At 49.8% G+C, this 21,906-nt stretch overlaps 38 non-coding genes across 38 annotated transcripts; all 38 read right to left on the bottom strand.

Annotated features, from left to right (window-relative positions):
* Window positions 1-609: 609 nt before the first annotated feature.
* On the bottom strand, window positions 610-691 carry Trnas-cga (transfer RNA serine (anticodon CGA)). Its single transcript has one exon. It is a non-coding gene; the product is annotated as a tRNA-Ser (tRNA).
* Window positions 692-829: 138 nt separating this feature from the next.
* On the bottom strand, window positions 830-902 carry Trnak-uuu (transfer RNA lysine (anticodon UUU)). Its single transcript has one exon. It is a non-coding gene; the product is annotated as a tRNA-Lys (tRNA).
* Window positions 903-1,441: 539 nt separating this feature from the next.
* Window positions 1,442-1,514, bottom strand: Trnaf-gaa (transfer RNA phenylalanine (anticodon GAA)). The gene has a single exon. It is a non-coding gene; the product is annotated as a tRNA-Phe (tRNA).
* Window positions 1,515-2,104: 590 nt separating this feature from the next.
* Window positions 2,105-2,186, bottom strand: Trnas-uga (transfer RNA serine (anticodon UGA)). Its single transcript has one exon. It is a non-coding gene; the product is annotated as a tRNA-Ser (tRNA).
* A 702-nt stretch (window positions 2,187-2,888) lies between these two features.
* Window positions 2,889-2,970, bottom strand: Trnas-cga (transfer RNA serine (anticodon CGA)). The gene has a single exon. It is a non-coding gene; the product is annotated as a tRNA-Ser (tRNA).
* A 138-nt stretch (window positions 2,971-3,108) lies between these two features.
* Window positions 3,109-3,181, bottom strand: Trnak-uuu (transfer RNA lysine (anticodon UUU)). The gene has a single exon. It is a non-coding gene; the product is annotated as a tRNA-Lys (tRNA).
* A 539-nt stretch (window positions 3,182-3,720) lies between these two features.
* On the bottom strand, window positions 3,721-3,793 carry Trnaf-gaa (transfer RNA phenylalanine (anticodon GAA)). The gene has a single exon. It is a non-coding gene; the product is annotated as a tRNA-Phe (tRNA).
* A 590-nt stretch (window positions 3,794-4,383) lies between these two features.
* Trnas-uga (transfer RNA serine (anticodon UGA)) lies at window positions 4,384-4,465 on the bottom strand. The gene has a single exon. It is a non-coding gene; the product is annotated as a tRNA-Ser (tRNA).
* A 702-nt stretch (window positions 4,466-5,167) lies between these two features.
* On the bottom strand, window positions 5,168-5,249 carry Trnas-cga (transfer RNA serine (anticodon CGA)). The gene has a single exon. It is a non-coding gene; the product is annotated as a tRNA-Ser (tRNA).
* A 138-nt stretch (window positions 5,250-5,387) lies between these two features.
* Trnak-uuu (transfer RNA lysine (anticodon UUU)) lies at window positions 5,388-5,460 on the bottom strand. Its single transcript has one exon. It is a non-coding gene; the product is annotated as a tRNA-Lys (tRNA).
* Window positions 5,461-5,999: 539 nt separating this feature from the next.
* Window positions 6,000-6,072, bottom strand: Trnaf-gaa (transfer RNA phenylalanine (anticodon GAA)). The gene has a single exon. It is a non-coding gene; the product is annotated as a tRNA-Phe (tRNA).
* A 590-nt stretch (window positions 6,073-6,662) lies between these two features.
* Window positions 6,663-6,744, bottom strand: Trnas-uga (transfer RNA serine (anticodon UGA)). The gene has a single exon. It is a non-coding gene; the product is annotated as a tRNA-Ser (tRNA).
* A 702-nt stretch (window positions 6,745-7,446) lies between these two features.
* On the bottom strand, window positions 7,447-7,528 carry Trnas-cga (transfer RNA serine (anticodon CGA)). The gene has a single exon. It is a non-coding gene; the product is annotated as a tRNA-Ser (tRNA).
* A 138-nt stretch (window positions 7,529-7,666) lies between these two features.
* Trnak-uuu (transfer RNA lysine (anticodon UUU)) lies at window positions 7,667-7,739 on the bottom strand. Its single transcript has one exon. It is a non-coding gene; the product is annotated as a tRNA-Lys (tRNA).
* A 539-nt stretch (window positions 7,740-8,278) lies between these two features.
* Window positions 8,279-8,351, bottom strand: Trnaf-gaa (transfer RNA phenylalanine (anticodon GAA)). Its single transcript has one exon. It is a non-coding gene; the product is annotated as a tRNA-Phe (tRNA).
* A 590-nt stretch (window positions 8,352-8,941) lies between these two features.
* Trnas-uga (transfer RNA serine (anticodon UGA)) lies at window positions 8,942-9,023 on the bottom strand. The gene has a single exon. It is a non-coding gene; the product is annotated as a tRNA-Ser (tRNA).
* A 702-nt stretch (window positions 9,024-9,725) lies between these two features.
* Trnas-cga (transfer RNA serine (anticodon CGA)) lies at window positions 9,726-9,807 on the bottom strand. Its single transcript has one exon. It is a non-coding gene; the product is annotated as a tRNA-Ser (tRNA).
* Window positions 9,808-9,945: 138 nt separating this feature from the next.
* Trnak-uuu (transfer RNA lysine (anticodon UUU)) lies at window positions 9,946-10,018 on the bottom strand. Its single transcript has one exon. It is a non-coding gene; the product is annotated as a tRNA-Lys (tRNA).
* A 539-nt stretch (window positions 10,019-10,557) lies between these two features.
* Window positions 10,558-10,630, bottom strand: Trnaf-gaa (transfer RNA phenylalanine (anticodon GAA)). Its single transcript has one exon. It is a non-coding gene; the product is annotated as a tRNA-Phe (tRNA).
* A 590-nt stretch (window positions 10,631-11,220) lies between these two features.
* On the bottom strand, window positions 11,221-11,302 carry Trnas-uga (transfer RNA serine (anticodon UGA)). The gene has a single exon. It is a non-coding gene; the product is annotated as a tRNA-Ser (tRNA).
* A 702-nt stretch (window positions 11,303-12,004) lies between these two features.
* Trnas-cga (transfer RNA serine (anticodon CGA)) lies at window positions 12,005-12,086 on the bottom strand. Its single transcript has one exon. It is a non-coding gene; the product is annotated as a tRNA-Ser (tRNA).
* A 138-nt stretch (window positions 12,087-12,224) lies between these two features.
* Trnak-uuu (transfer RNA lysine (anticodon UUU)) lies at window positions 12,225-12,297 on the bottom strand. Its single transcript has one exon. It is a non-coding gene; the product is annotated as a tRNA-Lys (tRNA).
* Window positions 12,298-12,836: 539 nt separating this feature from the next.
* On the bottom strand, window positions 12,837-12,909 carry Trnaf-gaa (transfer RNA phenylalanine (anticodon GAA)). Its single transcript has one exon. It is a non-coding gene; the product is annotated as a tRNA-Phe (tRNA).
* Window positions 12,910-13,499: 590 nt separating this feature from the next.
* Trnas-uga (transfer RNA serine (anticodon UGA)) lies at window positions 13,500-13,581 on the bottom strand. Its single transcript has one exon. It is a non-coding gene; the product is annotated as a tRNA-Ser (tRNA).
* A 702-nt stretch (window positions 13,582-14,283) lies between these two features.
* Trnas-cga (transfer RNA serine (anticodon CGA)) lies at window positions 14,284-14,365 on the bottom strand. The gene has a single exon. It is a non-coding gene; the product is annotated as a tRNA-Ser (tRNA).
* Window positions 14,366-14,503: 138 nt separating this feature from the next.
* On the bottom strand, window positions 14,504-14,576 carry Trnak-uuu (transfer RNA lysine (anticodon UUU)). Its single transcript has one exon. It is a non-coding gene; the product is annotated as a tRNA-Lys (tRNA).
* Window positions 14,577-15,115: 539 nt separating this feature from the next.
* On the bottom strand, window positions 15,116-15,188 carry Trnaf-gaa (transfer RNA phenylalanine (anticodon GAA)). The gene has a single exon. It is a non-coding gene; the product is annotated as a tRNA-Phe (tRNA).
* A 590-nt stretch (window positions 15,189-15,778) lies between these two features.
* Trnas-uga (transfer RNA serine (anticodon UGA)) lies at window positions 15,779-15,860 on the bottom strand. The gene has a single exon. It is a non-coding gene; the product is annotated as a tRNA-Ser (tRNA).
* Window positions 15,861-16,560: 700 nt separating this feature from the next.
* Window positions 16,561-16,642, bottom strand: Trnas-cga (transfer RNA serine (anticodon CGA)). Its single transcript has one exon. It is a non-coding gene; the product is annotated as a tRNA-Ser (tRNA).
* A 138-nt stretch (window positions 16,643-16,780) lies between these two features.
* Trnak-uuu (transfer RNA lysine (anticodon UUU)) lies at window positions 16,781-16,853 on the bottom strand. Its single transcript has one exon. It is a non-coding gene; the product is annotated as a tRNA-Lys (tRNA).
* Window positions 16,854-17,392: 539 nt separating this feature from the next.
* Trnaf-gaa (transfer RNA phenylalanine (anticodon GAA)) lies at window positions 17,393-17,464 on the bottom strand. The gene has a single exon. It is a non-coding gene; the product is annotated as a tRNA-Phe (tRNA).
* Window positions 17,465-18,053: 589 nt separating this feature from the next.
* Window positions 18,054-18,135, bottom strand: Trnas-uga (transfer RNA serine (anticodon UGA)). The gene has a single exon. It is a non-coding gene; the product is annotated as a tRNA-Ser (tRNA).
* Window positions 18,136-18,836: 701 nt separating this feature from the next.
* Trnas-cga (transfer RNA serine (anticodon CGA)) lies at window positions 18,837-18,918 on the bottom strand. The gene has a single exon. It is a non-coding gene; the product is annotated as a tRNA-Ser (tRNA).
* Window positions 18,919-19,057: 139 nt separating this feature from the next.
* Trnak-uuu (transfer RNA lysine (anticodon UUU)) lies at window positions 19,058-19,130 on the bottom strand. The gene has a single exon. It is a non-coding gene; the product is annotated as a tRNA-Lys (tRNA).
* Window positions 19,131-19,668: 538 nt separating this feature from the next.
* On the bottom strand, window positions 19,669-19,740 carry Trnaf-gaa (transfer RNA phenylalanine (anticodon GAA)). The gene has a single exon. It is a non-coding gene; the product is annotated as a tRNA-Phe (tRNA).
* A 589-nt stretch (window positions 19,741-20,329) lies between these two features.
* On the bottom strand, window positions 20,330-20,411 carry Trnas-uga (transfer RNA serine (anticodon UGA)). Its single transcript has one exon. It is a non-coding gene; the product is annotated as a tRNA-Ser (tRNA).
* Window positions 20,412-21,113: 702 nt separating this feature from the next.
* On the bottom strand, window positions 21,114-21,195 carry Trnas-cga (transfer RNA serine (anticodon CGA)). The gene has a single exon. It is a non-coding gene; the product is annotated as a tRNA-Ser (tRNA).
* A 138-nt stretch (window positions 21,196-21,333) lies between these two features.
* Trnak-uuu (transfer RNA lysine (anticodon UUU)) lies at window positions 21,334-21,406 on the bottom strand. Its single transcript has one exon. It is a non-coding gene; the product is annotated as a tRNA-Lys (tRNA).
* Between the last annotated feature and the right edge of the window lie 500 nt (window positions 21,407-21,906).

Below are 21,906 nucleotides of genomic sequence, written 5' to 3'. Positions count from 1 at the left end.
TTTCCATTAGCCGTTACGAAAGTGTATTAATTTTCGCCCAGACAGGGACTTGAACCCAGGACCCTTTGGTTGAAAACCTAGCGCTCTACCGACTCAGCTATGCGGGCCCACGCACGAGCATTATCGTACAGCTGCGCGGTGCGCGAGTGATTCGTATGTCGTAATTACTGGCTTATGGCTCCGATGGCGACTTCACCGACTTCCCACTGACGCACCGCTGACGCTAGTTTTCTGTCGTCTTAAAACGATCGACATACCTCCAAGCAGCTGCGAGATCTTAAGAAAAGAAACGCTGCACCACTGCTTTGGCCGCACTCGAGTGATGGAAATTGCGATTCTTAAAAAGAAAATGAAATGTTCGCTCTGTCCATCACTTTCGAGCACATCTGTGAACTCACGATCTCAGCGACGGCTTTCTGCAGTCCCAGCGTCAGTGTCAGTGTGAGGTGAACCGATAGCCACAGTAAGCAGCGGTCGTCGCGAAAACTCAGTATTCTTAAAACGGAAATTTTCGTCTTGTTGAGAATGGCGTCACTGGTTTGCACCCGCATTCGCCCACGCATGTCACATGTGTGCGAAAATGTTTGCTCCTCTGTACGCAAAATCGCACGCAGCCGGTAGGATTCGAACCTACGCTCCCAGAGGGAATCTGATTTCGAGTCAGACGCCTTAACCACTCGGCCACGACTGCCGTTAGCGCGGTGTTCTCCCGACACATGCAACTGCTACCGTTTAAAGCACTGTGGTGTCAGTAAACGGCGTAACTGCATTATTTTCCGTAGCGTTTCCACCGCTACCAGACGAATCGCTACCAAAGTGTTAAAATTTCCGCCTCGACGGGGCCTTGAACCCTGGACCCTTAGGTTAAAAGCCTAATGCTCTACCAACTGAGCTATCCGGGCTCAGACGAGGCTGCAAAACCTCCCACAATGCACAACTATACATTGACTCATGTCCTTTACTGTTGTGCAATCGCTGTATGGGGCCGTTACTAATAAAACGTCGCCTACATGCTGTCTACAAACTTATCACGCTAAGCTCGTAACACACTCTCGAAGACTGCTGGCACACGATGCAACAACAAATTGCACTAGTTGTTACGCCTCATACGTCGGAGCAGAGAATTTACGTGTTTTGTCGACACTCACTGGGCAATTGGAAAATTCACAAGCATTTCGAATGCAATGTTTCCCACGCTTTCGCTCATTTCACGGTTCCGTTGAAGACGTTCTTCACCACCTGACACAGAAAAAGGAATGCAGTCGGTAGGATATTTTTAATTCTTTTGCTTCTAGGGGAGTTAGTTGTCTAGTGAGTTCCTCTTATGGCATGCACTAGACAACCAGAACAGCTACAGGAGAGAGTCATTTTTGTTGTCAGCGGTAGTTGCATTATCACAAACGCAGAGTAATTCCATTGGCGTCGCATCAAAACGAATACCTGCCGAAACCCGGGATCGAACCAGGGACCTTTAGATCTTCAGTCTAACGCTCTCCCAACTGAGCTATTTCGGCTGACGTCGAAGGTTGCCATTTGCATGTGTTCGTTAACCTCTGCCTCGTTGCCAATTTCACAGTCACCTTCGTCTGATAAGACACAGGGGCGCTGAAAGGCGAGCAGCCGATGCAGTGAAGTTCCACACACATTTCTTCTTCTTCCGTCATCGTAACAAGCAAACATGTCGACTCGATTCGTGTAATATTGACTTCGCTGACGCTAGAAAACCCGTGCTATATCGATGCCAGGGGCAACTCGTGTGCGGAGAACGAGACACAAGAAGGAGTGAGTCTCTCCACCGTATGAGAGGCAGTATCTAGCAGATACACACGGTAAAACATACGACTTGCGTTAGCTCATAAATTGCTACACGTCATCGTCTGCAAGCTAAAATGGACACATCTGCACTGCCCAGTGAGGCGACACTTGTACTAACACCAGGTGGACGGCTGTGAGACGCGGAGATGAGCTGCGGCTTCTGGGCGCGACTGTAACGCTGCGCCCTGGATCAAATAGCACTGCACATTGCTGGTGACCCACGTGTTTAGTAGTGACGCAACTGCTAGGATGCAGCTGAACGTCCGCCTTTTGAGAGCGAGAAAATTTTCGCAGTCGGCAGGACTCGAACCTACGCTCCCAGAGGGAATCTGATTTCAAGTCAGACGCCTTAACCACTCGGCCACGACTGCCGGTGGCGGAAGCGACTCCCGACAACTGAAACCGCCATCTTTAGAAGCAATCTGATGGCAGAAAACGGCGTGGCCTCACTCTTTTCTGTAGGGTTTCCATTAGCCGTTACGAAAGTGTATTAATTTTCGCCCAGACAGGGACTTGAACCCAGGACCCTTTGGTTGAAAACCTAGCGCTCTACCGACTCAGCTATGCGGGCCCACGCACGAGCATTATCGTACAGCTGCGCGGTGCGCGAGTGATTCGTATGTCGTAATTACTGGCTTATGGCTCCGATGGCGACTTCACCGACTTCCCACTGACGCACCGCTGACGCTAGTTTTCTGTCGTCTTAAAACGATCGACATACCTCCAAGCAGCTGCGAGATCTTAAGAAAAGAAACGCTGCACCACTGCTTTGGCCGCACTCGAGTGATGGAAATTGCGATTCTTAAAAAGAAAATGAAATGTTCGCTCTGTCCATCACTTTCGAGCACATCTGTGAACTCACGATCTCAGCGACGGCTTTCTGCAGTCCCAGCGTCAGTGTCAGTGTGAGGTGAACCGATAGCCACAGTAAGCAGCGGTCGTCGCGAAAACTCAGTATTCTTAAAACGGAAATTTTCGTCTTGTTGAGAATGGCGTCACTGGTTTGCACCCGCATTCGCCCACGCATGTCACATGTGTGCGAAAATGTTTGCTCCTCTGTACGCAAAATCGCACGCAGCCGGTAGGATTCGAACCTACGCTCCCAGAGGGAATCTGATTTCGAGTCAGACGCCTTAACCACTCGGCCACGACTGCCGTTAGCGCGGTGTTCTCCCGACACATGCAACTGCTACCGTTTAAAGCACTGTGGTGTCAGTAAACGGCGTAACTGCATTATTTTCCGTAGCGTTTCCACCGCTACCAGACGAATCGCTACCAAAGTGTTAAAATTTCCGCCTCGACGGGGCCTTGAACCCTGGACCCTTAGGTTAAAAGCCTAATGCTCTACCAACTGAGCTATCCGGGCTCAGACGAGGCTGCAAAACCTCCCACAATGCACAACTATACATTGACTCATGTCCTTTACTGTTGTGCAATCGCTGTATGGGGCCGTTACTAATAAAACGTCGCCTACATGCTGTCTACAAACTTATCACGCTAAGCTCGTAACACACTCTCGAAGACTGCTGGCACACGATGCAACAACAAATTGCACTAGTTGTTACGCCTCATACGTCGGAGCAGAGAATTTACGTGTTTTGTCGACACTCACTGGGCAATTGGAAAATTCACAAGCATTTCGAATGCAATGTTTCCCACGCTTTCGCTCATTTCACGGTTCCGTTGAAGACGTTCTTCACCACCTGACACAGAAAAAGGAATGCAGTCGGTAGGATATTTTTAATTCTTTTGCTTCTAGGGGAGTTAGTTGTCTAGTGAGTTCCTCTTATGGCATGCACTAGACAACCAGAACAGCTACAGGAGAGAGTCATTTTTGTTGTCAGCGGTAGTTGCATTATCACAAACGCAGAGTAATTCCATTGGCGTCGCATCAAAACGAATACCTGCCGAAACCCGGGATCGAACCAGGGACCTTTAGATCTTCAGTCTAACGCTCTCCCAACTGAGCTATTTCGGCTGACGTCGAAGGTTGCCATTTGCATGTGTTCGTTAACCTCTGCCTCGTTGCCAATTTCACAGTCACCTTCGTCTGATAAGACACAGGGGCGCTGAAAGGCGAGCAGCCGATGCAGTGAAGTTCCACACACATTTCTTCTTCTTCCGTCATCGTAACAAGCAAACATGTCGACTCGATTCGTGTAATATTGACTTCGCTGACGCTAGAAAACCCGTGCTATATCGATGCCAGGGGCAACTCGTGTGCGGAGAACGAGACACAAGAAGGAGTGAGTCTCTCCACCGTATGAGAGGCAGTATCTAGCAGATACACACGGTAAAACATACGACTTGCGTTAGCTCATAAATTGCTACACGTCATCGTCTGCAAGCTAAAATGGACACATCTGCACTGCCCAGTGAGGCGACACTTGTACTAACACCAGGTGGACGGCTGTGAGACGCGGAGATGAGCTGCGGCTTCTGGGCGCGACTGTAACGCTGCGCCCTGGATCAAATAGCACTGCACATTGCTGGTGACCCACGTGTTTAGTAGTGACGCAACTGCTAGGATGCAGCTGAACGTCCGCCTTTTGAGAGCGAGAAAATTTTCGCAGTCGGCAGGACTCGAACCTACGCTCCCAGAGGGAATCTGATTTCAAGTCAGACGCCTTAACCACTCGGCCACGACTGCCGGTGGCGGAAGCGACTCCCGACAACTGAAACCGCCATCTTTAGAAGCAATCTGATGGCAGAAAACGGCGTGGCCTCACTCTTTTCTGTAGGGTTTCCATTAGCCGTTACGAAAGTGTATTAATTTTCGCCCAGACAGGGACTTGAACCCAGGACCCTTTGGTTGAAAACCTAGCGCTCTACCGACTCAGCTATGCGGGCCCACGCACGAGCATTATCGTACAGCTGCGCGGTGCGCGAGTGATTCGTATGTCGTAATTACTGGCTTATGGCTCCGATGGCGACTTCACCGACTTCCCACTGACGCACCGCTGACGCTAGTTTTCTGTCGTCTTAAAACGATCGACATACCTCCAAGCAGCTGCGAGATCTTAAGAAAAGAAACGCTGCACCACTGCTTTGGCCGCACTCGAGTGATGGAAATTGCGATTCTTAAAAAGAAAATGAAATGTTCGCTCTGTCCATCACTTTCGAGCACATCTGTGAACTCACGATCTCAGCGACGGCTTTCTGCAGTCCCAGCGTCAGTGTCAGTGTGAGGTGAACCGATAGCCACAGTAAGCAGCGGTCGTCGCGAAAACTCAGTATTCTTAAAACGGAAATTTTCGTCTTGTTGAGAATGGCGTCACTGGTTTGCACCCGCATTCGCCCACGCATGTCACATGTGTGCGAAAATGTTTGCTCCTCTGTACGCAAAATCGCACGCAGCCGGTAGGATTCGAACCTACGCTCCCAGAGGGAATCTGATTTCGAGTCAGACGCCTTAACCACTCGGCCACGACTGCCGTTAGCGCGGTGTTCTCCCGACACATGCAACTGCTACCGTTTAAAGCACTGTGGTGTCAGTAAACGGCGTAACTGCATTATTTTCCGTAGCGTTTCCACCGCTACCAGACGAATCGCTACCAAAGTGTTAAAATTTCCGCCTCGACGGGGCCTTGAACCCTGGACCCTTAGGTTAAAAGCCTAATGCTCTACCAACTGAGCTATCCGGGCTCAGACGAGGCTGCAAAACCTCCCACAATGCACAACTATACATTGACTCATGTCCTTTACTGTTGTGCAATCGCTGTATGGGGCCGTTACTAATAAAACGTCGCCTACATGCTGTCTACAAACTTATCACGCTAAGCTCGTAACACACTCTCGAAGACTGCTGGCACACGATGCAACAACAAATTGCACTAGTTGTTACGCCTCATACGTCGGAGCAGAGAATTTACGTGTTTTGTCGACACTCACTGGGCAATTGGAAAATTCACAAGCATTTCGAATGCAATGTTTCCCACGCTTTCGCTCATTTCACGGTTCCGTTGAAGACGTTCTTCACCACCTGACACAGAAAAAGGAATGCAGTCGGTAGGATATTTTTAATTCTTTTGCTTCTAGGGGAGTTAGTTGTCTAGTGAGTTCCTCTTATGGCATGCACTAGACAACCAGAACAGCTACAGGAGAGAGTCATTTTTGTTGTCAGCGGTAGTTGCATTATCACAAACGCAGAGTAATTCCATTGGCGTCGCATCAAAACGAATACCTGCCGAAACCCGGGATCGAACCAGGGACCTTTAGATCTTCAGTCTAACGCTCTCCCAACTGAGCTATTTCGGCTGACGTCGAAGGTTGCCATTTGCATGTGTTCGTTAACCTCTGCCTCGTTGCCAATTTCACAGTCACCTTCGTCTGATAAGACACAGGGGCGCTGAAAGGCGAGCAGCCGATGCAGTGAAGTTCCACACACATTTCTTCTTCTTCCGTCATCGTAACAAGCAAACATGTCGACTCGATTCGTGTAATATTGACTTCGCTGACGCTAGAAAACCCGTGCTATATCGATGCCAGGGGCAACTCGTGTGCGGAGAACGAGACACAAGAAGGAGTGAGTCTCTCCACCGTATGAGAGGCAGTATCTAGCAGATACACACGGTAAAACATACGACTTGCGTTAGCTCATAAATTGCTACACGTCATCGTCTGCAAGCTAAAATGGACACATCTGCACTGCCCAGTGAGGCGACACTTGTACTAACACCAGGTGGACGGCTGTGAGACGCGGAGATGAGCTGCGGCTTCTGGGCGCGACTGTAACGCTGCGCCCTGGATCAAATAGCACTGCACATTGCTGGTGACCCACGTGTTTAGTAGTGACGCAACTGCTAGGATGCAGCTGAACGTCCGCCTTTTGAGAGCGAGAAAATTTTCGCAGTCGGCAGGACTCGAACCTACGCTCCCAGAGGGAATCTGATTTCAAGTCAGACGCCTTAACCACTCGGCCACGACTGCCGGTGGCGGAAGCGACTCCCGACAACTGAAACCGCCATCTTTAGAAGCAATCTGATGGCAGAAAACGGCGTGGCCTCACTCTTTTCTGTAGGGTTTCCATTAGCCGTTACGAAAGTGTATTAATTTTCGCCCAGACAGGGACTTGAACCCAGGACCCTTTGGTTGAAAACCTAGCGCTCTACCGACTCAGCTATGCGGGCCCACGCACGAGCATTATCGTACAGCTGCGCGGTGCGCGAGTGATTCGTATGTCGTAATTACTGGCTTATGGCTCCGATGGCGACTTCACCGACTTCCCACTGACGCACCGCTGACGCTAGTTTTCTGTCGTCTTAAAACGATCGACATACCTCCAAGCAGCTGCGAGATCTTAAGAAAAGAAACGCTGCACCACTGCTTTGGCCGCACTCGAGTGATGGAAATTGCGATTCCTAAAAAGAAAATGAAATGTTCGCTCTGTCCATCACTTTCGAGCACATCTGTGAACTCACGATCTCAGCGACGGCTTTCTGCAGTCCCAGCGTCAGTGTCAGTGTGAGGTGAACCGATAGCCACAGTAAGCAGCGGTCGTCGCGAAAACTCAGTATTCTTAAAACGGAAATTTTCGTCTTGTTGAGAATGGCGTCACTGGTTTGCACCCGCATTCGCCCACGCATGTCACATGTGTGCGAAAATGTTTGCTCCTCTGTACGCAAAATCGCACGCAGCCGGTAGGATTCGAACCTACGCTCCCAGAGGGAATCTGATTTCGAGTCAGACGCCTTAACCACTCGGCCACGACTGCCGTTAGCGCGGTGTTCTCCCGACACATGCAACTGCTACCGTTTAAAGCACTGTGGTGTCAGTAAACGGCGTAACTGCATTATTTTCCGTAGCGTTTCCACCGCTACCAGACGAATCGCTACCAAAGTGTTAAAATTTCCGCCTCGACGGGGCCTTGAACCCTGGACCCTTAGGTTAAAAGCCTAATGCTCTACCAACTGAGCTATCCGGGCTCAGACGAGGCTGCAAAACCTCCCACAATGCACAACTATACATTGACTCATGTCCTTTACTGTTGTGCAATCGCTGTATGGGGCCGTTACTAATAAAACGTCGCCTACATGCTGTCTACAAACTTATCACGCTAAGCTCGTAACACACTCTCGAAGACTGCTGGCACACGATGCAACAACAAATTGCACTAGTTGTTACGCCTCATACGTCGGAGCAGAGAATTTACGTGTTTTGTCGACACTCACTGGGCAATTGGAAAATTCACAAGCATTTCGAATGCAATGTTTCCCACGCTTTCGCTCATTTCACGGTTCCGTTGAAGACGTTCTTCACCACCTGACACAGAAAAAGGAATGCAGTCGGTAGGATATTTTTAATTCTTTTGCTTCTAGGGGAGTTAGTTGTCTAGTGAGTTCCTCTTATGGCATGCACTAGACAACCAGAACAGCTACAGGAGAGAGTCATTTTTGTTGTCAGCGGTAGTTGCATTATCACAAACGCAGAGTAATTCCATTGGCGTCGCATCAAAACGAATACCTGCCGAAACCCGGGATCGAACCAGGGACCTTTAGATCTTCAGTCTAACGCTCTCCCAACTGAGCTATTTCGGCTGACGTCGAAGGTTGCCATTTGCATGTGTTCGTTAACCTCTGCCTCGTTGCCAATTTCACAGTCACCTTCGTCTGATAAGACACAGGGGCGCTGAAAGGCGAGCAGCCGATGCAGTGAAGTTCCACACACATTTCTTCTTCTTCCGTCATCGTAACAAGCAAACATGTCGACTCGATTCGTGTAATATTGACTTCGCTGACGCTAGAAAACCCGTGCTATATCGATGCCAGGGGCAACTCGTGTGCGGAGAACGAGACACAAGAAGGAGTGAGTCTCTCCACCGTATGAGAGGCAGTATCTAGCAGATACACACGGTAAAACATACGACTTGCGTTAGCTCATAAATTGCTACACGTCATCGTCTGCAAGCTAAAATGGACACATCTGCACTGCCCAGTGAGGCGACACTTGTACTAACACCAGGTGGACGGCTGTGAGACGCGGAGATGAGCTGCGGCTTCTGGGCGCAACTGTAACGCTGCGCCCTGGATCAAATAGCACTGCACATTGCTGGTGACCCACGTGTTTAGTAGTGACGCAACTGCTAGGATGCAGCTGAACGTCCGCCTTTTGAGAGCGAGAAAATTTTCGCAGTCGGCAGGACTCGAACCTACGCTCCCAGAGGGAATCTGATTTCAAGTCAGACGCCTTAACCACTCGGCCACGACTGCCGGTGGCGGAAGCGACTCCCGACAACTGAAACCGCCATCTTTAGAAGCAATCTGATGGCAGAAAACGGCGTGGCCTCACTCTTTTCTGTAGGGTTTCCATTAGCCGTTACGAAAGTGTATTAATTTTCGCCCAGACAGGGACTTGAACCCAGGACCCTTTGGTTGAAAACCTAGCGCTCTACCGACTCAGCTATGCGGGCCCACGCACGAGCATTATCGTACAGCTGCGCGGTGCGCGAGTGATTCGTATGTCGTAATTACTGGCTTATGGCTCCGATGGCGACTTCACCGACTTCCCACTGACGCACCGCTGACGCTAGTTTTCTGTCGTCTTAAAACGATCGACATACCTCCAAGCAGCTGCGAGATCTTAAGAAAAGAAACGCTGCACCACTGCTTTGGCCGCACTCGAGTGATGGAAATTGCGATTCTTAAAAAGAAAATGAAATGTTCGCTCTGTCCATCACTTTCGAGCACATCTGTGAACTCACGATCTCAGCGACGGCTTTCTGCAGTCCCAGCGTCAGTGTCAGTGTGAGGTGAACCGATAGCCACAGTAAGCAGCGGTCGTCGCGAAAACTCAGTATTCTTAAAACGGAAATTTTCGTCTTGTTGAGAATGGCGTCACTGGTTTGCACCCGCATTCGCCCACGCATGTCACATGTGTGCGAAAATGTTTGCTCCTCTGTACGCAAAATCGCACGCAGCCGGTAGGATTCGAACCTACGCTCCCAGAGGGAATCTGATTTCGAGTCAGACGCCTTAACCACTCGGCCACGACTGCCGTTAGCGCGGTGTTCTCCCGACACATGCAACTGCTACCGTTTAAAGCACTGTGGTGTCAGTAAACGGCGTAACTGCATTATTTTCCGTAGCGTTTCCACCGCTACCAGACGAATCGCTACCAAAGTGTTAAAATTTCCGCCTCGACGGGGCCTTGAACCCTGGACCCTTAGGTTAAAAGCCTAATGCTCTACCAACTGAGCTATCCGGGCTCAGACGAGGCTGCAAAACCTCCCACAATGCACAACTATACATTGACTCATGTCCTTTACTGTTGTGCAATCGCTGTATGGGGCCGTTACTAATAAAACGTCGCCTACATGCTGTCTACAAACTTATCACGCTAAGCTCGTAACACACTCTCGAAGACTGCTGGCACACGATGCAACAACAAATTGCACTAGTTGTTACGCCTCATACGTCGGAGCAGAGAATTTACGTGTTTTGTCGACACTCACTGGGCAATTGGAAAATTCACAAGCATTTCGAATGCAATGTTTCCCACGCTTTCGCTCATTTCACGGTTCCGTTGAAGACGTTCTTCACCACCTGACACAGAAAAAGGAATGCAGTCGGTAGGATATTTTTAATTCTTTTGCTTCTAGGGGAGTTAGTTGTCTAGTGAGTTCCTCTTATGGCATGCACTAGACAACCAGAACAGCTACAGGAGAGAGTCATTTTTGTTGTCAGCGGTAGTTGCATTATCACAAACGCAGAGTAATTCCATTGGCGTCGCATCAAAACGAATACCTGCCGAAACCCGGGATCGAACCAGGGACCTTTAGATCTTCAGTCTAACGCTCTCCCAACTGAGCTATTTCGGCTGACGTCGAAGGTTGCCATTTGCATGTGTTCGTTAACCTCTGCCTCGTTGCCAATTTCACAGTCACCTTCGTCTGATAAGACACAGGGGCGCTGAAAGGCGAGCAGCCGATGCAGTGAAGTTCCACACACATTTCTTCTTCTTCCGTCATCGTAACAAGCAAACATGTCGACTCGATTCGTGTAATATTGACTTCGCTGACGCTAGAAAACCCGTGCTATATCGATGCCAGGGGCAACTCGTGTGCGGAGAACGAGACACAAGAAGGAGTGAGTCTCTCCACCGTATGAGAGGCAGTATCTAGCAGATACACACGGTAAAACATACGACTTGCGTTAGCTCATAAATTGCTACACGTCATCGTCTGCAAGCTAAAATGGACACATCTGCACTGCCCAGTGAGGCGACACTTGTACTAACACCAGGTGGACGGCTGTGAGACGCGGAGATGAGCTGCGGCTTCTGGGCGCGACTGTAACGCTGCGCCCTGGATCAAATAGCACTGCACATTGCTGGTGACCCACGTGTTTAGTAGTGACGCAACTGCTAGGATGCAGCTGAACGTCCGCCTTTTGAGAGCGAGAAAATTTTCGCAGTCGGCAGGACTCGAACCTACGCTCCCAGAGGGAATCTGATTTCAAGTCAGACGCCTTAACCACTCGGCCACGACTGCAGGTGGCGGAAGCGACTCCCGACAACTGAAACCGCCATCTTTAGAAGCAATCTGATGGCAGAAAACGGCGTGGCCTCACTCTTTTCTGTAGGGTTTCCATTAGCCGTTACGAAAGTGTATTAATTTTCGCCCAGACAGGGACTTGAACCCAGGACCCTTTGGTTGAAAACCTAGCGCTCTACCGACTCAGCTATGCGGGCCCACGCACGAGCATTATCGTACAGCTGCGCGGTGCGCGAGTGATTCGTATGTCGTAATTACTGGCTTATGGCTCCGATGGCGACTTCACCGACTTCCCACTGACGCACCGCTGACGCTAGTTTTCTGTCGTCTTAAAACGATCGACATACCTCCAAGCAGCTGCGAGATCTTAAGAAAAGAAACGCTGCACCACTGCTTTGGCCGCACTCGAGTGATGGAAATTGCGATTCTTAAAAAGAAAATGAAATGTTCGCTCTGTCCATCACTTTCGAGCACATCTGTGAACTCACGATCTCAGCGACGGCTTTCTGCAGTCCCAGCGTCAGTGTCAGTGTGAGGTGAACCGATAGCCACAGTAAGCAGCGGTCGTCGCGAAAACTCAGTATTCTTAAAACGGAAATTTTCGTCTTGTTGAGAATGGCGTCACTGGTTTGCACCCGCATTCGCCCACGCATGTCACATGTGTGCGAAAATGTTTGCTCCTCTGTACGCAAAATCGCACGCAGCCGGTAGGATTCGAACCTACGCTCCCAGAGGGAATCTGATTTCGAGTCAGACGCCTTAACCACTCGGCCACGACTGCCGTTAGCGCGGTGTTCTCCCGACACATGCAACTGCTACCGTTTAAAGCACTGTGGTGTCAGTAAACGGCGTAACTGCATTATTTTCCGTAGCGTTTCCACCGCTACCAGACGAATCGCTACCAAAGTGTTAAAATTTCCGCCTCGACGGGGCCTTGAACCCTGGACCCTTAGGTTAAAAGCCTAATGCTCTACCAACTGAGCTATCCGGGCTCAGACGAGGCTGCAAAACCTCCCACAATGCACAACTATACATTGACTCATGTCCTTTACTGTTGTGCAATCGCTGTATGGGGCCGTTACTAATAAAACGTCGCCTACATGCTGTCTACAAACTTATCACGCTAAGCTCGTAACACACTCTCGAAGACTGCTGGCACACGATGCAACAACAAATTGCACTAGTTGTTACGCCTCATACGTCGGAGCAGAGAATTTACGTGTTTTGTCGACACTCACTGGGCAATTGGAAAATTCACAAGCATTTCGAATGCAATGTTTCCCACGCTTTCGCTCATTTCACGGTTCCGTTGAAGACGTTCTTCACCACCTGACACAGAAAAAGGAATGCAGTCGGTAGGATATTTTTAATTCTTTTGCTTCTAGGGGAGTTAGTTGTCTAGTGAGTTCCTCTTATGGCATGCACTAGACAACCAGAACAGCTACAGGAGAGAGTCATTTTTGTTGTCAGCGGTAGTTGCATTATCACAAACGCAGAGTAATTCCATTGGCGTCGCATCAAAACGAATACCTGCCGAAACCCGGGATCGAACCAGGGACCTTTAGATCTTCAGTCTAACGCTCTCCCAACTGAGCTATTTCGGCTGACGTCGAAGGTTGCCATTTGCATGTGTTCGTTAACCTCTGCCTCGTTGCCAATTTCACAGTCACCTTCGTCTGATAAGACACAGGGGCGCTGAAAGGCGAGCAGCCGATGCAGTGAAGTTCCACACACATTTCTTCTTCTTCCGTCATCGTAACAAGCAAACATGTCGACTCGATTCGTGTAATATTGACTTCGCTGACGCTAGAAAACCCGTGCTATATCGATGCCAGGGGCAACTCGTGTGCGGAGAACGAGACACAAGAAGGAGTGAGTCTCTCCACCGTATGAGAGGCAGTATCTAGCAGATACACACGGTAAAACATACGACTTGCGTTAGCTCATAAATTGCTACACGTCATCGTCTGCAAGCTAAAATGGACACATCTGCACTGCCCAGTGAGGCGACACTTGTACTAACACCAGGTGGACGGCTGTGAGACGCGGAGATGAGCTGCGGCTTCTGGGCGCGACTGTAACGCTGCGCCCTGGATCAAATAGCACTGCACATTGCTGGTGACCCACGTGTTTAGTAGTGACGCAACTGCTAGGATGCAGCTGAACGTCCGCCTTTTGAGAGCGAGAAAATTTTCGCAGTCGGCAGGACTCGAACCTACGCTCCCAGAGGGAATCTGATTTCAAGTCAGACGCCTTAACCACTCGGCCACGACTGCCGGTGGCGGAAGCGACTCCCGACAACTGAAACCGCCATCTTTAGAAGCAATCTGATGGCAGAAAACGGCGTGGCCTCACTCTTTTCTGTAGGGTTTCCATTAGCCGTTACGAAAGTGTATTAATTTTCGCCCAGACAGGGACTTGAACCCAGGACCCTTTGGTTGAAAACCTAGCGCTCTACCGACTCAGCTATGCGGGCCCACGCACGAGCATTATCGTACAGCTGCGCGGTGCGCGAGTGATTCGTATGTCGTAATTACTGGCTTATGGCTCCGATGGCGACTTCACCGACTTCCCACTGACGCACCGCTGACGCTAGTTTTCTGTCGTCTTAAAACGATCGACATACCTCCAAGCAGCTGCGAGATCTTAAGAAAAGAAACGCTGCACCACTGCTTTGGCCGCACTCGAGTGATGGAAATTGCGATTCTTAAAAAGAAAATGAAATGTTCGCTCTGTCCATCACTTTCGAGCACATCTGTGAACTCACGATCTCAGCGACGGCTTTCTGCAGTCCCAGCGTCAGTGTCAGTGTGAGGTGAACCGATAGCCACAGTAAGCAGCGGTCGTCGCGAAAACTCAGTATTCTTAAAACGGAAATTTTCGTCTTGTTGAGAATGGCGTCACTGGTTTGCACCCGCATTCGCCCACGCATGTCACATGTGTGCGAAAATGTTTGCTCCTCTGTACGCAAAATCGCACGCAGCCGGTAGGATTCGAACCTACGCTCCCAGAGGGAATCTGATTTCGAGTCAGACGCCTTAACCACTCGGCCACGACTGCCGTTAGCGCGGTGTTCTCCCGACACATGCAACTGCTACCGTTTAAAGCACTGTGGTGTCAGTAAACGGCGTAACTGCATTATTTTCCGTAGCGTTTCCACCGCTACCAGACGAATCGCTACCAAAGTGTTAAAATTTCCGCCTCGACGGGGCCTTGAACCCTGGACCCTTAGGTTAAAAGCCTAATGCTCTACCAACTGAGCTATCCGGGCTCAGACGAGGCTGCAAAACCTCCCACAATGCACAACTATACATTGACTCATGTCCTTTACTGTTGTGCAATCGCTGTATGGGGCCGTTACTAATAAAACGTCGCCTACATGCTGTCTACAAACTTATCACGCTAAGCTCGTAACACACTCTCGAAGACTGCTGGCACACGATGCAACAACAAATTGCACTAGTTGTTACGCCTCATACGTCGGAGCAGAGAATTTACGTGTTTTGTCGACACTCACTGGGCAATTGGAAAATTCACAAGCATTTCGAATGCAATGTTTCCCACGCTTTCGCTCATTTCACGGTTCCGTTGAAGACGTTCTTCACCACCTGACACAGAAAAAGGAATGCAGTCGGTAGGATATTTTTAATTCTTTTGCTTCTAGGGGAGTTAGTTGTCTAGTGAGTTCCTCTTATGGCATGCACTAGACAACCAGAACAGCTACAGGAGAGAGTCATTTTTGTTGTCAGCGGTAGTTGCATTATCACAAACGCAGAGTAATTCCATTGGCGTCGCATCAAAACGAATACCTGCCGAAACCCGGGATCGAACCAGGGACCTTTAGATCTTCAGTCTAACGCTCTCCCAACTGAGCTATTTCGGCTGACGTCGAAGGTTGCCATTTGCATGTGTTCGTTAACCTCTGCCTCGTTGCCAATTTCACAGTCACCTTCGTCTGATAAGACACAGGGGCGCTGAAAGGCGAGCAGCCGATGCAGTGAAGTTCCACACACATTTCTTCTTCTTCCGTCATCGTAACAAGCAAACATGTCGACTCGATTCGTGTAATATTGACTTCGCTGACGCTAGAAAACCCGTGCTATATCGATGCCAGGGGCAACTCGTGTGCGGAGAACGAGACACAAGAAGGAGTGAGTCTCTCCACCGTATGAGAGGCAGTATCTAGCAGATACACACGGTAAAACATACGACTTGCGTTAGCTCATAAATTGCTACACGTCATCGTCTGCAAGCTAAAATGGACACATCTGCACTGCCCAGTGAGGCGACACTTGTACTAACACCAGGTGGACGGCTGTGAGACGCGGAGATGAGCTGCGGCTTCTGGGCGCGACTGTAACGCTGCGCCCTGGATCAAATAGCACTGCACTTGCTGGTGACCCCACGTGTTTAGTAGTGACGCAACTGCTAGGATGCAGCTGAACGTCCGCCTTTTGAGAGCGAGAAAATTTTCGCAGTCGGCAGGACTCGAACCTACGCTCCCAGAGGGAATCTGATTTCAAGTCAGACGCCTTAACCACTCGGCCACGACTGCCGGTGGCGGAAGCGACTCCCGACAACTGAAACCGCCATCTTTAGAAGCAATCTGATGGCAGAAAACGGCGTGGCCTCACTCTTTTCTGTAGGGTTTCCATTAGCCGTTACGAAAGTGTATTAATTTTCGCCCAGACAGGGACTTGAACCCAGGACCCTTTGGTTGAAAACCTAGCGCTCTACCGACTCAGCTATGCGGGCCCACGCACGAGCATTATCGTACAGCTGCGCGGTGCGCGAGTGATTCGTATGTCGTAATTACTGGCTTATGGCTCCGATGGCGACTTCACCGACTTCCCACTGACGCACCGCTGACGCTAGTTTTCTGTCGTCTTAAAACGATCGACATACCTCCAAGCAGCTGCGAGATCTTAAGAAAAGAAACGCTGCACCACTGCTTTGGCCGCACTCGAGTGATGGAAATTGCGATTCTAAAAAGAAAATGAAATGTTCGCTCTGTCCATCACTTTCGAGCACATCTGTGAACTCACGATCTCAGCGACGGCTTTCTGCAGTCCCAGCGTCAGTGTCAGTGTGAGGTGAACCGATAGCCACAGTAAGCAGCGGTCGTCGCGAAACTCAGTATTCTTAAAACGGAAATTTTCGTCTTGTTGAGAATGGCGTCACTGGTTTGCACCCGCATTCGCCCACGCATGTCACATGTGTGCGAAAATGTTTGCTCCTCTGTACGCAAAATCGCACGCAGCCGGTAGGATTCGAACCTACGCTCCCAGAGGGAATCTGATTTCGAGTCAGACGCCTTAACCACTCGGCCACGACTGCCGTTAGCGCGGTGTTCTCCCGACACATGCAACTGCTACCGTTTAAAGCACTGTGGTGTCAGTAAACGGCGTAACTGCATTATTTTCCGTAGCGTTTCCACCGCTACCAGACGAATCGCTACCAAAGTGTTAAAATTTCCGCCTCGACGGGGCCTTGAACCCTGGACCCTTAGGTTAAAAGCCTAATGCTCTACCAACTGAGCTATCCGGGCTCAGACGAGGCTGCAAAACCTCCCACAATGCACAACTATACATTGACTCATGTCCTTTACTGTTGTGCAATCGCTGTATGGGGCCGTTACTAATAAAACGTCGCCTACATGCTGTCTACAAACTTATCACGCTAAGCTCGTAACACACTCTCGAAGACTGCTGGCACACGATGCAACAACAAATTGCACTAGTTGTTACGCCTCATACGTCGGAGCAGAGAATTTACGTGTTTTGTCGACACTCACTGGGCAATTGGAAAATTCACAAGCATTTCGAATGCAATGTTTCCCACGCTTTCGCTCATTTCACGGTTCCGTTGAAGACGTTCTTCACCACCTGACACAGAAAAAGGAATGCAGTCGGTAGGATATTTTTAATTCTTTTGCTTCTAGGGGAGTTAGTTGTCTAGTGAGTTCCTCTTATGGCATGCACTAGACAACCAGAACAGCTACAGGAGAGAGTCATTTTTGTTGTCAGCGGTAGTTGCATTATCACAAACGCAGAGTAATTCCATTGGCGTCGCATCAAAACGAATACCTGCCGAAACCCGGGATCGAACAGGGACCTTTAGATCTTCAGTCTAACGCTCTCCCAACTGAGCTATTTCGGCTGACGTCGAAGGTTGCCATTTGCATGTGTTCGTTAACCTCTGCCTCGTTGCCAATTTCACAGTCACCTTCGTCTGATAAGACACAGGGCGCTGAAAGGCGAGCAGCCGATGCAGTGAAGTTCCACACACATTTCTTCTTCTTCCGTCATCGTAACAAGCAAACATGTCGACTCGATTCGTGTAATATTGACTTCGCTGACGCTAGAAAACCCGTGCTATATCGATGCCAGGGGCAACTCGTGTGCGGAGAACGAGACACAAGAAGGAGTGAGTCTCTCCACCGTATGAGAGGCAGTATCTAGCAGATACACACGGTAAAACATACGACTTGCGTTAGCTCATAAATTGCTACACGTCATCGTCTGCAAGCTAAAATGGACACATCTGCACTGCCCAGTGAGGCGACACTTGTACTAACACCAGGTGGACGGCTGTGAGACGCGGAGATGAGCTGCGGCTTCTGGGCGCGACTGTAACGCTGCGCCCTGGATCAAATAGCACTGCACATTGCTGGTGACCCACGTGTTTAGTAGTGACGCAACTGCTAGGATGCAGCTGAACGTCCGCCTTTTGAGAGCGAGAAAATTTTCGCAGTCGGCAGGACTCGAACCTACGCTCCCAGAGGGAATCTGATTTCAAGTCAGACGCCTTAACCACTCGGCCACGACTGCCGGTGGCGGAAGCGACTCCCGACAACTGAAACCGCCATCTTTAGAAGCAATCTGATGGCAGAAAACGGCGTGGCCTCACTCTTTTCTGTAGGGTTTCCATTAGCCGTTACGAAAGTGTATTAATTTTCGCCCAGACAGGGACTTGAACCCAGGACCCTTTGGTTGAAAACCTAGCGCTCTACCGACTCAGCTATGCGGGCCCACGCACGAGCATTATCGTACAGCTGCGCGGTGCGCGAGTGATTCGTATGTCGTAATTACTGGCTTATGGCTCCGATGGCGACTTCACCGACTTCCCACTGACGCACCGCTGACGCTAGTTTTCTGTCGTCTTAAAACGATCGACATACCTCCAAGCAGCTGCGAGATCTTAAGAAAAGAAACGCTGCACCACTGCTTTGGCCGCACTCGAGTGATGGAAATTGCGATTCTTAAAAAGAAAATGAAATGTTCGCTCTGTCCATCACTTTCGAGCACATCTGTGAACTCACGATCTCAGCGACGGCTTTCTGCAGTCCCAGCGTCAGTGTCAGTGTGAGGTGAACCGATAGCCACAGTAAGCAGCGTCGTCGCGAAAACTCAGTATTCTTAAAACGGAAATTTTCGTCTTGTTGAGAATGGCGTCACTGGTTTGCACCCGCATTCGCCCACGCATGTCACATGTGTGCGAAAATGTTTGCTCCTCTGTACGCAAAATCGCACGCAGCCGGTAGGATTCGAAACCTACGCTCCAGAGGGAATCTGATTTCGAGTCAGACGCCTTAACCACTCGGCCACGACTGCCGTTAGCGCGGTGTTCTCCCGACACATGCAACTGCTACCGTTTTAAAGCACTGTGGTGTCAGTAAACGGCGTAACTGCATTATTTTCCGTAGCGTTTCCACCGCTACCAGACGAATCGCTACCAAAGTGTTAAAATTTCCGCCTCGACGGGGCCTTGAACCCTGGACCCTTAGGTTAAAAGCCTAATGCTCTACCAACTGAGCTATCCGGGCTCAGACGAGGCTGCAAAACCTCCCACAATGCACAACTATACATTGACTCATGTCCTTTACTGTTGTGCAATCGCTGTATGGGGCCGTTACTAATAAACGTCGCCTACATGCTGTCTACAAACTTATCACGCTAAGCTCGTAACACACTCTCGAAGACTGCTGGCACACGATGCAACAACAAATTGCACTAGTTGTTACGCCTCATACGTCGGAGCAGAGAATTTACGTGTTTTGTCGACACTCACTGGGCAATTGGAAAATTCACAAGCATTTCGAATGCAATGTTTCCCACGCTTTCGCTCATTTCACGGTTCCGTTGAAGACGTTCTTCACCACCTGACACAGAAAAAGGAATGCAGTCGGTAGGATATTTTTAATTCTTTTGCTTCTAGGGGAGTTAGTTGTCTAGTGAGTTCCTCTTATGGCATGCACTAGACAACCAGAACAGCTACAGGAGAGAGTCATTTTTGTTGTCAGCGGTAGTTGCATTATCACAAACGCAGAGTAATTCCATTGGCGTCGCATCAAAACGAATACCTGCCGAAACCGGGATCGAACCAGGGACCTTTAGATCTTCAGTCTAACGCTCTCCCAACTGAGCTATTTCGGCTGACGTCGAAGGTTGCCATTTGCATGTGTTCGTTAACCTCTGCCTCGTTGCCAATTTCACAGTCACCTTCGTCTGATAAGACACAGGGGCGCTGAAAGGCGAGCAGCCGATGCAGTGAAGTTCCACACACATTTCTTCTTCTTCCGTCATCGTAACAAGCAAACATGTCGACTCGATTCGTGTAATATTGACTTCGCTGACGCTAGAAAACCCGTGCTATATCGATGCCAGGGGCAACTCGTGTGCGGAGAACGAGACACAAGAAGGAGTGAGTCTCTCCACCGTATGAGAGGCAGTATCTAGCAGATACACACGGTAAAACATACGACTTGCGTTAGCTCATAAATTGCTACACGTCATCGTCTGCAAGCTAAAATGGACACATCTGCACTGCCCAGTGAGGCGACACTTGTACTAACACCAGGTGGACGGCTGTGAGACGCGGAGATGAGCTGCGGCTTCTGGGCGCGACTGTAACGCTGCGCCCTGGATCAAATAGCACTGCACATTGCTGGTGACCCACGTGTTTAGTAGTGACGCAACTGCTAGGATGCAGCTGAACGTCCGCCTTTTGAGAGCGAGAAATTTTCGCAGTCGGCAGGACTCGAACCTACGCTCCCAGAGGGAATCTGATTTCAAGTCAGACGCCTTAACCACTCGGCCACGACTGCCGGTGGCGGAAGCGACTCCCGACAACTGAAACCGCCATCTTTAGAAGCAATCTGATGGCAGAAAAACGGCGTGGCCTCACTCTTTTCTGTAGGGTTTCCATTAGCCGTTACGAAAGTGTATTAATTTTCGCCCAGACAGGGACTTGAACCCAGGACCCTTTGGTTGAAAACCTAGCGCTCTACCGACTCAGCTATGCGGGCCCACGCACGAGCATTATCGTACAGCTGCGCGGTGCGCGAGTGATTCGTATGTCGTAATTACTGGCTTATGGCTCCGATGGCGACTTCACCGACTTCCCACTGACGCACCGCTGACGCTAGTTTTCTGTCGTCTTAAAACGATCGACATACCTCCAAGCAGCTGCGAGATCTTAAGAAAAGAAACGCTGCACCACTGCTTTGGCCGCACTCGAGTGATGGAAATTGCGATTCTTAAAAAGAAAATGAAATGTTCGCTCTGTCCATCACTTTCGAGCACATCTGTGAACTCACGATCTCAGCGACGGCTTTCTGCAGTCCCAGCGTCAGTGTCAGTGTGAGGTGAACCGATAGCCACAGTAAGCAGCGGTCGTCGCGAAAACTCAGTATTCTTAAAACGGAAATTTTCGTCTTGTTGAGAATGGCGTCACTGTTTGCACCCGCATTCGCCCACGCATGTCACATGTGTGCGAAAATGTTTGCTCCTCTGTACGCAAAATCGCACGCAGCCGGTAGGATTCGAACCTACGCTCCCAGAGGGAATCTGATTTCGAGTCAGACGCCTTAACCACTCGGCCACGACTGCCGTTAGCGCGGTGTTCTCCCGACACATGCAACTGCTACCGTTTAAAGCACTGTGGTGTCAGTAAACGGCGTAACTGCATTATTTTCCGTAGCGTTTCCACCGCTACCAGACGAATCGCTACCAAAGTGTTAAAATTTCCGCCTCGACGGGGCCTTGAACCCTGGACCCTTAGGTTAAAAGCCTAATGCTCTACCAACTGAGCTATCCGGGCTCAGACGAGGCTGCAAAACCTCCCACAATGCACAACTATACATTGACTCATGTCCTTTACTGTTGTGCAATCGCTGTATGGGGCCGTTACTAATAAAACGTCGCCTACATGCTGTCTACAAACTTATCACGCTAAGCTCGTAACACACTCTCGAAGACTGCTGGCACACGATGCAACAACAAATTGCACTAGTTGTTACGCCTCATACGTCGGAGCAGAGAATTTACGTGTTTTGTCGACACTCACTGGGCAATTGGAAAATTCACAAGCATTTCGAATGCAATGTTTCCCACGCTTTCGCTCATTTCACGGTTCCGTTGAAGACGTTCTTCACCACCTGACACAGAAAAAGGAATGCAGTCGGTAGGATATTTTTAATTCTTTTGCTTCTAGGGGAGTTAGTTGTCTAGTGAGTTCCTCTTATGGCATGCACTAGACAACCAGAACAGCTACAGGAGAGAGTCATTTTTGTTGTCAGCGGTAGTTGCATTATCACAAAC

The sequence above is a fragment of the Schistocerca serialis genome, unplaced genomic scaffold (genome assembly GCF_023864345.2).
Source record: "Schistocerca serialis cubense isolate TAMUIC-IGC-003099 unplaced genomic scaffold, iqSchSeri2.2 HiC_scaffold_1377, whole genome shotgun sequence".
Lineage (NCBI taxonomy): Eukaryota > Metazoa > Arthropoda > Insecta > Orthoptera > Acrididae > Schistocerca > Schistocerca serialis.
This window is presented reverse-complemented; position numbering and strand designations above follow the sequence as displayed.